Source organism: Protopterus annectens, chromosome 10.part0 (genome assembly GCF_019279795.1).
Source record: "Protopterus annectens isolate FY-2018-M chromosome 10.part0, PAN1.0, whole genome shotgun sequence".
NCBI classification, from domain to species: Eukaryota; Metazoa; Chordata; order Ceratodontiformes; family Protopteridae; genus Protopterus; species Protopterus annectens.
The window spans coordinates 274,221,965-274,237,991 of NC_056744.1; positions in this window are offsets into that span (position 1 = coordinate 274,221,965).

A 16,027-nucleotide genomic window follows, 5' to 3' on the forward strand; every position below is an offset into this window, starting at 1 on the left:
ATAACTTTGAGGCCGATTTTGTATGCCTTACAGGGCTATCTATGGCCAAATGGGGATGAAAATGTTGCACATGCGTAAGTAATGTGGGATTCGAGTTACCTGTTCCAGGGACCTCAATGTACACTATGACATACATAGGACAATCTGTAGAGACAGATACATCTCTTAAAGGCTGTCTCTCTTCTACAGTATGCTTTAAATCCATATCAAGCAGAGAACTTCTATTACCCTGTTAAAGGACATGCTGGATAACTTGCTGTGAAAATGCTATCTGCCAAGGATCACTGCTCCTTCACTCCTGGACATGGGTCATCCTTGCTAGACAAAACTTGGCCATGCATTATATCTGGCTGTTAATATTATATTATGATGTAATGGCTATGCTTCTAAACACCATCAGGTCAATACCCTAGTCACATCCTATGAAACTCAAAATATATGGAAATGTACATGCAAACAGGAACATTATACTGTATTACCGTTCTGATGAGATTTGTCTTCAGTGTTGACATACAGTCCTGAGCTCTGAATCTAATGGGTTGACTTTGTATGTGCACCAATACGTTTGTATTAAACAATCCTTAAAAAGAAAGATAGATGTATTAATGAGACCCATTTAATTGTCAGAATTACAAAGCATCCACTATAAAGTAAAGTATTATGCTAGCAACTGTATAAATGGCTACATACATTCTAAATGGCAGGTAAACTTATTAGATCAACAGCACAAATGGAGGTATTAACATCATATTAATATAGTCACTGTTGTGCCACAGGCACATAGCTTTAGTATTCCTGAATCCAAAAGACAGATGACAGGGATTTGACACAGTTATCATCACTTGCACAGGGTGTTGTGTGTGTGGAGGCAGGAGGCATAGGCTGGCACAAAAGGCTGGTGAATGTGCATGTGAGTCAGCAAGGACAGCAGTCAAGATGGACCATGTATATGTTGTGTGTGTGTCTGTAGGTGTCCTCAGTGTGATATCAGTGCATGACTGTCTGCATGAACACAGCCAAGGTTAGTGCTAGCCCTAGATATCTGTATGTCAGACAACTGTGAGCCATGCATGGTAGAACTGACAGTTCACTGTCTCCACCCCCGAACACGAGAACTGGCTCTGCTAAGAGTTGCACTGGCACCTCCACTCCCAAGGTCAGATAGTGTGCTACCACCTGAAAGTGATGATGTCTGCTGGATGTGCTTTCTTCATGGGAGCAGCCAGAACCATAACCCCTTAGCCTGCTATGTTTGGATGTGGACAGCACAATCCCTGCTGGAACAGTGGATGTACTGCCAATCTGGGAGTGTGATCGGGCATAGCCACATTGGTTCTCAGCAGATGTAGTCGCTGACCTATGCCCACGAGACCGACACATCCATCCCAGCAGACATTCCATCACAGACAATGTGCATTCCATGACAGATACAGTGTGATCCCCTCACAGACACATCAGATTCCAACTTGTCATTCAAATGATCCAGAGAATCAACAACATGGTGGAGGGAGTCATGGATGTCAGACTGTGCTGAATCTATAACCCTGAGCATTCTCCTGGAGTTCTTTTTTGAATGTACCTGTCCCTCCATGATGGCCCTAAACATACATCAAGTGACATATGATGAGAGGCCTGCAACAGGTTGGAGAGGGACAGCAGGCCTCCTCCGAGCACCCCTATCAAACCATCTGTGTAGCAGCTCACCAACAGTTTAGCTATGGCCAATGTCAACAGTCACTGAAGCCACAGTAGTAGCCACACTTCCGTGGTCAATGTCCTCATCCTCCAACTGTCCAAAATCTATGGCCTCAGTGGACTGGGTATGCATAGGTATACTGGCTGTGTATGGTGATAATGGGGGGGGTTACTGGATGTCATCCTCTGTGTCAGAATCAAACTCTTATACCCCCAGCTGTGCCTCACTTTGGCCACCATCAGCATCAGAGTCTGATGAGACACTAACATCAGGTGGTATAGGGGACACAGAACCACTCTCATGTTCACCTGTGATAAAGGGAAAGAAAACATAAATACATTAGTACCTGCACTACTATGCTGCAATATATGTTAAGCAATTTAGACTGCTGACACTATCACAGACATTCATACCTGTCAACCTCTTAGGGCAAGGAATATGGACAAAGCAATCAGCAATGGGTGGACAAAGGCCCAAGAATATGAATAATTGTGACATATTGCCCTTACAAACTTAGTAAGGCGCTAGAATAGCAGGTATTGATTCACCATGACATTAATGAGTGGTGTGCATTTTTAATGTGAGATCTGTCATTATTTTATGTCTGCACTCTATAATGAACTGTCAGTACTTTGCAACTCAGATCACTATGATCTTAAATATGACCCAGAGTTATGAGTCACACATATGGACATTCTGCAAATATCTGTATAGTTGACAAGTATATAGACACTTCAGTATTCCATACAGCAGGCCTGAGATGACACTTTAGCAGAAATGTTGGAATATTTCTACATTACTGACATAAATGCATTGTGCTTACCAACTGCTGGAGGCCTAGATCTCTGTATTTCTGATGGCCTGGGAAAAAAATAAAGGGACAGGTAATGGCAACAGCAACACATTTAACAGTATAACAGGGTGCAATACTTTGCATAATCTATATCTACAGTAACTGCAATGTTAACAAGAATGCGGCTGACAACCTCTAAATGATCTGAAAACTGCAGTTATCTTAAATGTGCCCACCAAAAAAGCAACCTGACACACATTAAAGCTATATACACTATTACACAATGAATACAATAGTATTCTACAATGGTCTAATAAAGCCTACCTGGAAGCTCCTCCTGAGACTCAAGAGTGGCACCCATATCCAGAACATACTGGCTGATGGACTGCTGGGAGCTTTCCTGAGTGGCAATATTTGCCTGGAATTCCTCTGTGACAGTGAGTGGTTGTTCTGCTGCAGGCCCACCACTGGTGACCTGACAATCATGTGCCAGTTCAGCAGCATGCCTCCTTGCAACATGAATCATGTCTGTGGCTCTTGGCTGCACTTGCTCATAGCTACAATTTTGTTGACCAGCTGCATTTACATTTTTGACCAATTTGTCCCAAAGGGCAACACGTTGCAACATATCGGCCGACCCTAGACATAAGGACTACATGATGTTGCCTTAAAGCTTTGGTGATGAGGTCATTCTCTGCCTGTGTAAAAGGTGGGTTATGCCAAGTGGGCATATTGTTTACTAAAAGACAAAATAATGATAACACATATAAGGATCACATAAGGACAAATAAACTGTGTAAAGAAAAGGCAGTACAGGAAAGCTGTCAGTATTAACCACTTGATTACAATTTAAAGATTCCACAGTGGTCAACAAATAATACGGGGGCTACAAAACAAGGAGAGAAACATGATGGACATATCCTTGTTTGTGCCATAACACATAGTCACTTATGCTCACACACCCAAACCATCAGTCCATTCTAGTTTATCCCATATCAAGGACTCATTCCCTCCCCATATAAATATTATAACAGGCTAAGGGACAAATGTGATAAACAAACAGTGTAACTTCCAAACTGATCTCAAAGGATCTATCCTATCCATGAAGCATGTGTGCATAGTTATCACACAGCATTAGACTATTGGTCTATTCTCCATCGTTTGTGCATCTCAGATGGCTCATAAACAAGATCATGCTTACTGATTTGCTTTATATCATTACTAAGTACATTCCAAAATATGCATTATTTAGGTAACAAAATGGATACATACCTGATGGAGTGCAATACTCCTCTGTCGAAATATCCTTCTCCAATATAAATGTGTGCCTGAGTTTGAAATCTCCTACAACTCTCAGCCACATTTGTTTTCCTAGCTGCGCATTTGCCTTTTTATAATGGAGTACATTACTATTTGATGGCATCTGAGCTACTCTGTGCTTCAGAGATGTTAATTAATCAATCCCTTGGAGCTACTCAACAAGATTTAAAGCATCAATTTAGACACCATGCACTTTCTTATATTGTGGAGTACAGATACAATGTAAGCACTGACAGATTGTTAGCAGCAACTACAATTTACATACATTTGTGTGTGCTACAGGATGAAGGCAATGTTGTTGTTGCTGCCAATAGCCAATGACATAGAGGGTGTGGACTTTGCAGGACAAGAACACAGTAGAGAAGATGTGGACCCTCTGGCAGCCTTGAATCACATACAGATCCAAATGCAGGGAACCCATGCAAATGGAATATACGGTACGTGTTGAAGTTAGTATGTTAGCCACAGGTACTGTTAACAAACTACCAGGGAACATGCTTGGTATTTCCTAGGCATCACCATCCATATCTTATGAACATTCCTGCATGCTATGCTACAGGCAGAGAGCACATGTATTTTAACATAAATTCTGAGGAGAGAATCACAAATATGCTACAATTGTAACATATATCACACTATTCTCTAGTAATGTGTGCCATGCATCACAGTCATGTACACAAAAGAACAACACCTGGGGAACACGGTAGGTTCTACATTACCCATAAGGTCTACCACTCGAACAACTGCCAAGTCATGTGTAATATAAAGGGAATAATGTGGAACGTATGTTCTGGCAACCCTTGCAGTTACCACATCTTGCATATGTGTCACATTCTCCAGCTGCACAAGATGTGTGCATTGGGGGATACCTCCAAGGCTCAATTACGTGTGGATGCATGCTATGCACTGAAGACACACACACATATACACACACACATGCACACACACACACACACACACACACACACACACACACACACACACACACACACACACACACACACACACACACACACAAAGGCATGCATAGTAACACACAGTTACAAAGCATGCTCTTCAGCTACTGTACTCACAGTGCCAGTACCTGCATACCTCTGGCAAAGGGCACCATTACAATACACTGACATGTCCTTCAATGCTCATAGTATTTGCTATGCTGCCCAAGTTATCATAGTGGAAACAGCTGCAGCAGGATCATCAAGGGGAAGAGGAACACATCTTACGGAAAATGCCAAGGTCACCACAGCCACAGGCAAATGATGACTCATGGGAAGATCCAGCAGCAAGTGTGGTTGTAGGCAGACATAGCCATACTCAGTAAGTCTTTGCATTGGCTATAATACAAGCAATAGCACACTGACTCAACACCTAGGAGGCTAAAACCATCCTCCAACATCACTATACATCTGTACTAGGGATGCATTAGCGATAAGAGTTCTCAACCATAAATAAATCATACAACAGGCAGGATGCCAGACATGTCAAGTGACCAGACCAACACAGTCTTGTTAGTGCCACAGCAGACACACATCTTTGCTCCTCCACCCCCAAAAGAACAGTCACTGTTTGCTTGTGACATCCATCCTGTCTTTCCTTATTTGACAGTCGTATGTCATATTATTCCCATTTAATATCCTTTGACATTGTAAATGCTATGATATTGAATGGTGTGCACACTGTATGTTCCAGACTACTGGACAGATAACAGATGAATGACCAAGAAACACAGACATGAAATTATTAATGTATATTTGCAATCAAACATCATAACAGGGTGTGTAATCAGTAAGTGAAGTACTGTAAATATAAAACATTTTACTAGATATACAGGTAATATATAATAATTTATTATGAGTGTACATTATTTTCAGTTTGATTGAGTGCTAAACATCCCTCCCAGCTGTACATATTTTTGTAGAATGTTCAGATATTGGACTCATATATTTGATCTATTTCTCATACTGTTTTTTTTTCTGTAACATCATTGGCAAATCACTGAGGACTGAAGTAAGGACGTAATGGAAAACTTTGAGTTTCAGGCTTCATATCCTTCAGATATCCTTCATATCCTTCAGAAAGGTTATGCTAATGCATAACCTATTATTCTATCAACTTCCTCAGTATGTAAGTGCAATATTTAAAGAGTGCCCCTATTTGTAGGCCTTTGTCCCCCCATTAATTGTGCCTTTGTCCAGCTTCCCTGCTCTAAGAGGTTGAACAGTATAGTGCAGGATGGATTATTGCTGCTTACCACAAAGGTGCATGCGTGAAACTCTTTACCTTTAAAATGTCACAACAAACGTGTGTGACTGTTCATGTAACTGACTCATATGTCAGAAACTGCACCATCAAATCCTTAAAAGAGTGAATCTGCTACCCAAAAAAAGTTGACACTCCGGGAATGTCGACTTTGTTCGAAACACCCGTCATTTCCAGATGTCTCCTAAGACAATTATGCAGGGGGGGCAAGCCCTCCTGAACTCCCCTGCTAAATTTATATACTAACTCCAAGATCATACTATAGGGAGGGAGGGGATGTACGTCCCGATCCCCACTGTATTGTCATCTCCACTCAGAATGCCGAATTCACATGAGTGAATGCACACTGACATTTGCTCTTTTGTGAGTTTGGCGATTTATAGTTCGCTAATATGAAATTTTGCGAACAGCCTTTTGCACCTCTGACTGTTGCAGACATGCACTTCAATATTTTAAAGGTAAACATTGTAAAACACATGGTTAAGGTACCCATCCTGTGTTTGATATGTGCATCGGGTGGTGAATTGGATTGTAGAATTATGTCGGAATATTTTCTGTGTAGTTACATACTCTAGTAGTATATGTGATACATTGATTTTATATTCTGCTTATTCTCGCTTGTTTTTATCTCAATATTTGGAGTTTGTGCATTTCTGCTCATAGTGCAGACAATATCAGCTATGTGCAGCTGGTTTACATGTACAGTGGTACTGCACAAACTGTAGAAGTAGACCACCTAGGTAGCAGTTGGGACATACACATCTAAAAACAGACCTTGGATATATTCTCTTAATGTCAGTCTGCATAGCACAAACCTGTTAAGCACCATTGCACTGCATGTAACAGTGTGAACCACAGAATCAATATTAATGTAATAGCTTTTCATGTAACCTCCCCTGTAGCTGCAGATATTAAGTGTTGGCCTGAAGTTCATATGATCTTGGGCTCTAATACAAGGAGTGGAACTCATTCTTTACCACTGTCTCCTTGCATGAGAAAGAGGGATACTCCTGACCATTGGATCGAGGAATGCATGAATGATGGCATCCCACAGATATGTAGATATAACTTACATGCACTGCATGTAGGAGGTAGCAGCTGCATATGTTCATTACTAATGTACCTAATGGTATCCTATTGTGTTCTGTTGACAAGGCACTGAATATGTGGACCTATGAAAAAAGAATGAGAAGGATGGGAGGCACAAGGGATATGTATGCTTCCAAACAGTACTATTATTATAGTATTATAGGAGTAAATACAGCTTATTGTAGTAAAATCTTGTATCACATTGCATTTTTTCATTGCAAAGCAAAATCATACATCCACTAGTATGTTACTTAGAACAACAGTTCAGTATTACAGAGTAGATAGGGTAGAAATTTAGTTAGCCACACGTCCAAAGTATACAGTACTTGTTTAAGTTGACATAAATATTTCAATGTAATTATTACCTATATACCAGGAATAACAAGAGTATGCTTGCAGATTGTTAACATTATAAAACTGAACATGTATCTATGAAGTGTAAAATGAAAGAGAGCTTGCATTATGCTGTATTAAAAAAAAGGAAAGGTACAGTATTACAGTAAACAGTGCTTGTGGGTTTGAATACCACACTCCCCATATTTAAAACCAGCTCTTTAGAATACTCTTTAAGTTATCATCAATAAAATTACAGTACTGTTATGTATTGATAATACTAGCATTAGAAGTGCAGACCTCCATAGCTGTGATTCCTATGGCCCGCTGTCAAATGTAATCACTGTACATGGAACATGCATATATGCAATATATCTATGCCCCCAAAAATGATTGTTGGGTGTGATATGATATGCACTATAGTGTGTCTCTGTTAGCAACAGGGTTAATAGCAATCAAAGAAATAAAGGTATTTATTAGCATTTCATATTATTGTAAGTAAAATGTATCATAATATTGTACATTATTTGTAGATATTTTTGTATGTTATCTGTGTGATTACAAATGCTATTTTTTTGTCTCACCCCACACTTTCTCTTTGTTTTTTTTTTCAATGTTATTCATATTATATATATATATATATATATATATATATATATATATATATATATATATATATATTTGTATTATTATTATATGATGTATATAATCATATTTTTCATTATCATAATTACTTTTTATTACCTATGGTTTGTTTATTATATATAATTTTCTTTTGTTTTTCTGTTAAATACCTTTTCATTTCATATTATTCTTTCATTGTGTTTGTAATTGTCTTATTTTTGTATTAATTTATTATTATACACTTAAATTCTTCTTCTTCTTTCGGCTTTTCCCGATTAGGGGTTGCCACAGTGGATCACCTGTCTGCTCATGAGTGGCAGTGGAGTTTTAAGGTGTTGAGTTGCCAGCCCAGCGCCCAACCTTCCACAGAAGACACACACATGCACATACTCACACTCATACCTAGAGCCAATTTAGAGTGTCCAATCCACCTACAGCATGTCTTTGGGGTGTGGGAGGAAACCGGAGCACCCGGAGGAAACCTACGTGACCACAGGGAGGACATGCACACTCCGCACAGAAGGCACCCCAGCTGAGGATTGAACCAGAGAACTTCTGCTTGTGAGACAGCAACGCTAACCGCTACACCACCGTGGCCACCCATTATAAACTTAAATTCTATATAATGTTATTCTGTCCATTGTTTTGTGTTACATTTCATTTCAATATGGAATTTTAATTTTATTTATGTTATTACTATACCATAGCAGGGTAGACCAGCTCTTTGTGGTCCGACTACACTCCCTCCATTGGCTATGGTACCTAGTGTCAGTACTTCTGGACTGCACCCTGGCAGTATCTCCACTGCTGACCCTGCCCTACCTGGACCCTCAGGTAGTTCTGCCCCAGACAATAGACCTGTGGTTCCCTCTGGGATCAGAGGCAAAAGGGGTGATTTTGTCACCCAAGCTGAGTTGCCAGGTCTGGTGCTTAGGATTGTGCACCACACAATTGGTACAGGCCTACGCCAAGAAGAGACACTGCTCTTCATCATCTTCTTGAATAATACAAGGACACATAGATGTCAGACAATGTGGCCAATGGTGCAGTGAGATAACAGTCATGACAGTCAAGTGGGTGAGTTCTCAATTCTCACTGTCACCAAACATGACATCTATAAGTCTGCGATGCTCCCAGCCCCACCACAGACAAGGTGTTCACCCCCTCTTGTATTTCTTGTCTTGTATGTCTTGTCTGTCTGCAAATGCTTCCTCACATTCCCAACTTGCCTGCCCCAGACTTGCCCATGTCTCTCCCCAACATTCCACTCTCTTTCTCCTTAACAAAAAAAAAAAAGGCACACGTAACAACAAAAACAAAATGTCACATACATATCTCTCCATTTTACATACGTCTACTTGACCCACTTAATTTGATCCAACTGACTTAACAGCACAATTATTTTGTCATCCCTCTCTGTAGAGATGACATTCCAAATTCAGCTAATATACTGTACATGTGCCCGTGTGTTACTGTTGAAGAAATAGATAGCTGTGGTTCTTCCCTGCACCCTTCCTGCATATTCTTGCCTTCCTTTCACTTTGTTTTCCCCCTGCTTGCTCCCCATTTCACCACTTTCCTATCTTCCCCCATTTCTTTTCTTTAAAGAATCATTGTACGATGGTAAAAAGGAGCTTATTAACTTATATTGGATACCGATACCCAATAGCAACATATATTTCATCATTACTGCACTGAGTGCATACACAGCTGATGACACAGATTCATAAATATCACATTTTATAATCCTGATGTACACATACAAGTATTTGAAATGATAGATGCACCTCTATTTGAACCCAGTACCATCTGAACCAAAAGAATGCACCAATACATTTAACAGAGAGTGCTACATAATCAGTTAAGTAGACGGTGTATTTTACACATTGCATAGATAATTGCACAATAAAGTTACATGCACCTGCTACTTAAGTATACCACTGAACAGTAATGAAATTCCTGTTATACTATCATGTTTCTAAGTTTGTAAGAGCAATATTTACAACGTCACATTAGTGATGGCCCTTCCCCCCCCCCAGTATGTATGGCTTTTTCCAGATGTTTTACTCTGCCAATCAGTCATGTTCCTAATAATTATTTAATATTTTATTAGCCTTGGTGAGCGATGCTGCATGATGCACAGCATCCGCAAACATGCTTTATTGAGAATATGTGACAATTAGTACCGAGTGTTTAAAATACATACGTGAATTAACTGACTCTGTGGCGGCATGGGTTAATGCATTGTTGATGAAGTCATATGGTGCTGAGTTCAAAATAGGGTGCTGGCATAAATATTAAAAGTGTGTATGACACCTTTACATACATCCACTATTCCTACATCTGCTTAGCACTGTTTAGTGATGCTGCGCATCACTCGCCATCACACAGTGATTCTTTAAAGAAAAGACATGGGGAAGATTGGAAAGTGGTAAAATGGAGAGGAAGTGGGGGAAAACAAAGCAAAAAGAAGGCAGGAATGTGCAGGAAGGGTGTAGGAAAGAACCATAGCTATACATTTCTTCAACAGTAACACATGGGCACATGTGCAGTTATTAGCTGAATTTTGACTGTCACCTCCACAGAGAGGGGTGACAACAACATAAGTGTGTCGTGAAGCCAATTGGACCAAATTAAGTGTGTCAAGTAGACATGGGTGCAAAATGGAGAGTTATGTATGGGACAGATTTTTGTTTTTTGAGACAAGTGCCCTTATTTAATGGAGAGAGAAAATGTTGGGGAAGGGACATGGTGAAGTCTTGGGCAGGCAAGTTGGGAAGGTGAAGAAACATTTGCAGACAGACAGGACATACAAGACAACAGACAGGGTCAGTGAAGGACACAAGAGGGGTTGAACACCTTGGATGGGATGGAGGTGGGGGTTCGAGGCTCCATGTATATCAGCATGGTAACAGTATAGCCCTCACCCAATAGACTGCCAACACTGTCCCATCACTGCACCGCTGGCTGCAGTGGTTCACATCTGCATCTATGTTCAGTCTGCTATACCACATCTGGTGTAGACATGTGTCCACTGAATGGTGAACAATCCTATGCACCACATCTAGCAACTTTGCATGGCTGATGTGAGCATCCTCACTGCCTCTGCTTCCAGAGGGAACCACAGGCCTGGTCCCTGGGCCAGAACTACCTGAAGGTCCAGATAGGCCAGGGACAGCCAGGGCAATGCCACCAGGCTGCAGCCCAGAAGTGCAGAGCTTCTGTGCTTCAACTGGTGGAGCGAGCAATTATAAACCTGTATAAAAAGGTTCAAATAATATAAATACAAAAAAAAAGATAAATCATAAAAATGAAAAAAATGAATTTTAAAACCAAGAATTATGAAATTGTACATAATAAAAAGTAAGATATAAAATAAATTAGTATAATAACAAATAATTTGATTTTATATATAATGCAATAATAAAATTAAAAGTTATACAAGAAATCCATTAATAAATAAAAGAAGAGAAGGGGTTGGGTGAGAGAAAAAAAGAGGTACATTAGTAACCTTTCAGATAATATACAATGCTTTCTACAGTTAAAATTAAGGTATTCTATTCTTTTACATTCTGTTGTTAACAATACCAACTGCTAAGAACTTTTTTTTATTACTTGTAACACACGTAGAGGAATTACACTTGACAGCAGGCCATTCAAGACTGAGGTCTAGGGGTATGCCTTTCAAATGCTATAATGATGATTCCTTAACAGTATTGGAGTTTTTATTGATGACAGGCTAAACAGTATTGTAATCAGCTGAGCTTTACATTTGGGGAGTGTGGTATTAGAATTCACAAGCAGTGAGTACTACAATACTATACTTTTCATTTGGAATACAGTATAAAGCAAACACCCTTTCCTTTTACACTTGATATACTCATGTTCACTGTTATTTGAGAACGTGCAACTGTTGTGTTCTGTTACAGACCATACCTTATCACCTTTTAAAGCAGGATATCTTGATATATCATAAATTAATGGGTGTATAATAACTAGGAACATATTTCAAATATTGCTCTTACACTTACGTATAGTTACACAGGATTTGTGTGAACATACATCTTGACACTCATTATTTATTGACTTCAGTATAACTGACTTGCCAGACAACCATGAATCTTACAATGAGCAGCCAAAACAGTGATCCTTAAATCTGGGTATTCAGCAGAAATAAGTGAAGTTGAAAGCTGTGCTACAGAGTAATGCATGCATACTTGCTTTTATAGTTCAGATATGCATTCACAAGTTCATACAACTGTATGATATAGCAACTAATCCATCTATAACTGTTATGGCACAATAAAATACATTATATAATTATGCTTACTTACCACATGCTTGTTGCATCCTGATCAATCAGCTGGAATGGGACCTCACATTTGTGGTCCTCTCTTCTGCACCTGTAAAAAAAAGGGATAAAGAAAAAGCATTATGAATACCAGGTTCTATCATATTCAACTTGAATATTTACAAGAAAAACATAGAAAGCATAAATACACATGTCTGGTGTATGCCCTGCAAGACACTCCCTGATTCAGCAATCAAGGGTATCTCTTTTTCTGTGTCACAGTTCATCATAGTGGTAATGACATTGTTCACCAGTGCAGGGGATACTAGTCACACTGGTAAGGGGCCTGGCCAAACTATCCCAGGGTTCTAACTTATATTGGGTGCCAGTATAGTTCTCCTGCAGCAGATGGGGCCAATGGTCCTTAACCAGGACAAACTTCAAAAAACACTTAAACTGCAAAATAGTCAAAGGATGACTGCTACTGCAATCCAGTCAGTGTACTCCGTAGTAACTACAAGTCGCTTCTTGCATGAAACTGCCAACTGATTTATTCAAAGTAAAATGAATGAATGAAATAAATCCTCTGACACACGATCAGATAAAATAAAGTTATATACACAGTCAAATTAGGCTTGAACTATGTGCAAAGGACCAGACGTTTGTTGTCGCAGAGAAAGCACAACCAGCACAAACTTTGATAGACTTAAAACTATTAACACGCAAAATGAACTTGGCAGCTATGATGGGATCAAGTGAACGTAACACAAATTAATTTTATATAGCTAGTACCTTTAATCTACCATTACACAATAGCATTGCTTTGTTTGAAAAGATGTGTGAAATTGATTTTAGGTTTAATATTGAGAACAGAGAGATGTTAAAAAATGAGAAGAATATTACAAAGCATGAAAGACAGACGATTAATGAGATGAAAAAGTTATGATTGAGATTTATGAAACCGGACAAGGGAGGGGGTTAGTTGTTATACAAATTGAGGACTATAACCAAAGAATGGAAAGTTTATTGAATAGTGAAACATACATTAGGGTGTCCAAAAATGAGCTTAACATAGCGTATACATAAATAAAAAGCTATTTAAATGACTTGTTTATCGAGGAAAAGGTTGACATCGACATGCATAAGTACATGAGTATGGTTGAACCACGTATCCCCATATTATTTGGTGTGCTGAAAATACATAAAAGCCTAGTAGACCCACCTATGAGACCCTTAGTATATGCATGAAACAGCATAACGTACAGTTGTGCTAAAGTAGTGGATTTGATCTTGAAAAAATATATTAAAGAGGAGAAGCAGATCTGCAAAGATTCATGGTCCTTTTTGAAAGAGGTAAACAATTTAGAATTTAAGGGAGACCACAATTTTATGACGATAGATGTAAAAGATTTATATACATCTATCCCACATCAAGAGGGAATAGAGAGGGCTTCAAGACAGTTACAAAAGCTAGGAGCCCCAAAAAGTGAAATTAATCTAATAGATGAATTGTTGGAAATTATTTTGAGTAATAATTACATAACATTCAACAATTCCTTTTATTTACAAGAAATAGGAGTCGCTATGGGATCTCCCTGTGGAGCAAGTTTTTCCAATTTGGTGATGGCAAATTGGGAGGATGACTTTATTTGTAACAACCCCAGTATAAGAGAATATATATTCTTTTATACAAGATTTCTAGATGATATTTTTGTCATCATAAAAGGTGATGAGGAAACAGGTAAAAACTTGCTTAATTATTGTAACAGCACTACGGACTTTCTGGGGTTCACATCGAATTTTGGGGACAAAAAGATTAACTATCTAGATGTAGAGTTAAGGAAAGATATTGCCAACAATAGATACGTGAGTACCATACATAGAAATGAAACATATTCTAACAGCTTCTTGCACTTCACAAGTTGTCACCCATTTCACCAGAAAAGATTGGTTATTAAGGGACAACTTGTGAGAGCTGCTAGAATGATAAGCCTAGAGACTGACTTTAAAAGTGAATGTAATAAACTTGAAGGAATGTTTCTTAATAAAGGATACCCATGGAGTTTAATAGTAGAATTAACTGATGAAATTAAGAGCAAAAGAAACAGAGGGGTGTATAAACCCATCCTATGGTCTGAACAAAACAATATTAACAACCCCAGTAATTTAGCCTCCCACAATAACAGTAATAACAAGGAAGCAGGTAACCTTATGATGCATAGCTTCGTGACAACATACAGTGTTAACTCAGAAGACCTAAGAAACATTATATGTAAGAATTGGACATTGTTAGAAAGTGACCCTTTTATTAATAGGAACATTTCTGAACTACCACAGATAATTTTTTAGAAAAGGGAAAAACATAAAGACAATATTAGAAAGTAACATTGAGAGCACAACTAGAAATCCAGGAATGACCAACTGTGAAATGTGTAACTTTTGTAAGCACACTGACACAGTTAAAAATTATTGGATTAAGGATAGAAAATACACCACTAAAAAAAAATGTAATTGTCTATCCAAGATGGTTATTTACCTGGCAAAGTCCCAACAATGTCCTGTGTTCTATATAGGGAAAACTATAAGAACCCTAAGAGAACGAGTGCACGTACACATTTATAGAATAAACAATAAAAAAATGGAGAATGCACTCGCAAAACACATATCAGAAAAAACAGAACACATATTTAAGTTTTGTGTAATAGACCAAGTTTGTCCGGATGGTAGGGGAGGGCCTGATAACCTTATTTTAGAGAAGTTAGAATTGTTGTGGTAGTTAAACACATATGCTTGCTGTTACCCAGGAATAAATGAAGTTAACTCCATTTTATGTATTTTAAAACTAAAAAACCTAAATAGGTGTAGTTGATTCTAATAATACGTGTATTGGATAGTATTAATTATAATAAATTAAATATTTCGGGTAATGCATTGAAAAAGTAATAGATTTAAAGCATACAGTGAAGGACTGAAAGGACATCTATTATACATAGTATATATATGTTTTAAAAAAATAGCAGGTTAAACCTGGATCAAGTCATGTGATAAATTAATGAAGTGTTTAAGTGAGGGGAGTGTCAGAGTCGATGTAGCTGAAGAAGTATTGTTTGATTTAAGAGAGACGAAAGATGTCTAATTCGACTGTGTATATAGCTTTATTTTATCTGATCGTGTGTACATAGTATTTATTTTATTCATTCATTTTACTTTGAATAAATCAGTTGGCAGTTTCATGCAAGAAGCGACTTGTGGTTACTACGGAGTACACTGACTGGATTGTGGTAGCAGCCATCCTTTGTCTATTTTGTCCTTAACCAGGAGCCCAGTAAAGACCTTGGACTCCAGGATAACTCAGTGCTGTGATCTGAAATGCATGCCTTCTCCAGTGACTAACATTGCTGCACAAGGTCTAACTCTAAATGTCTATAGTACAATTCCTGCCTATTCACTTTTAAAAAGCATGTTTTCCTGCCAATTGCACTTACTGGGAGTGTGCACTGGTTACATTTTGATACATTTGAGAAAGCTGCATGTTGCTAACCATTGCGTAAACTAGGTAAAAAAAGTGCATTGGTGTGCTTGATGCTAAGTGGCATGCACCTTTTTCAAATGTATCCAAAAA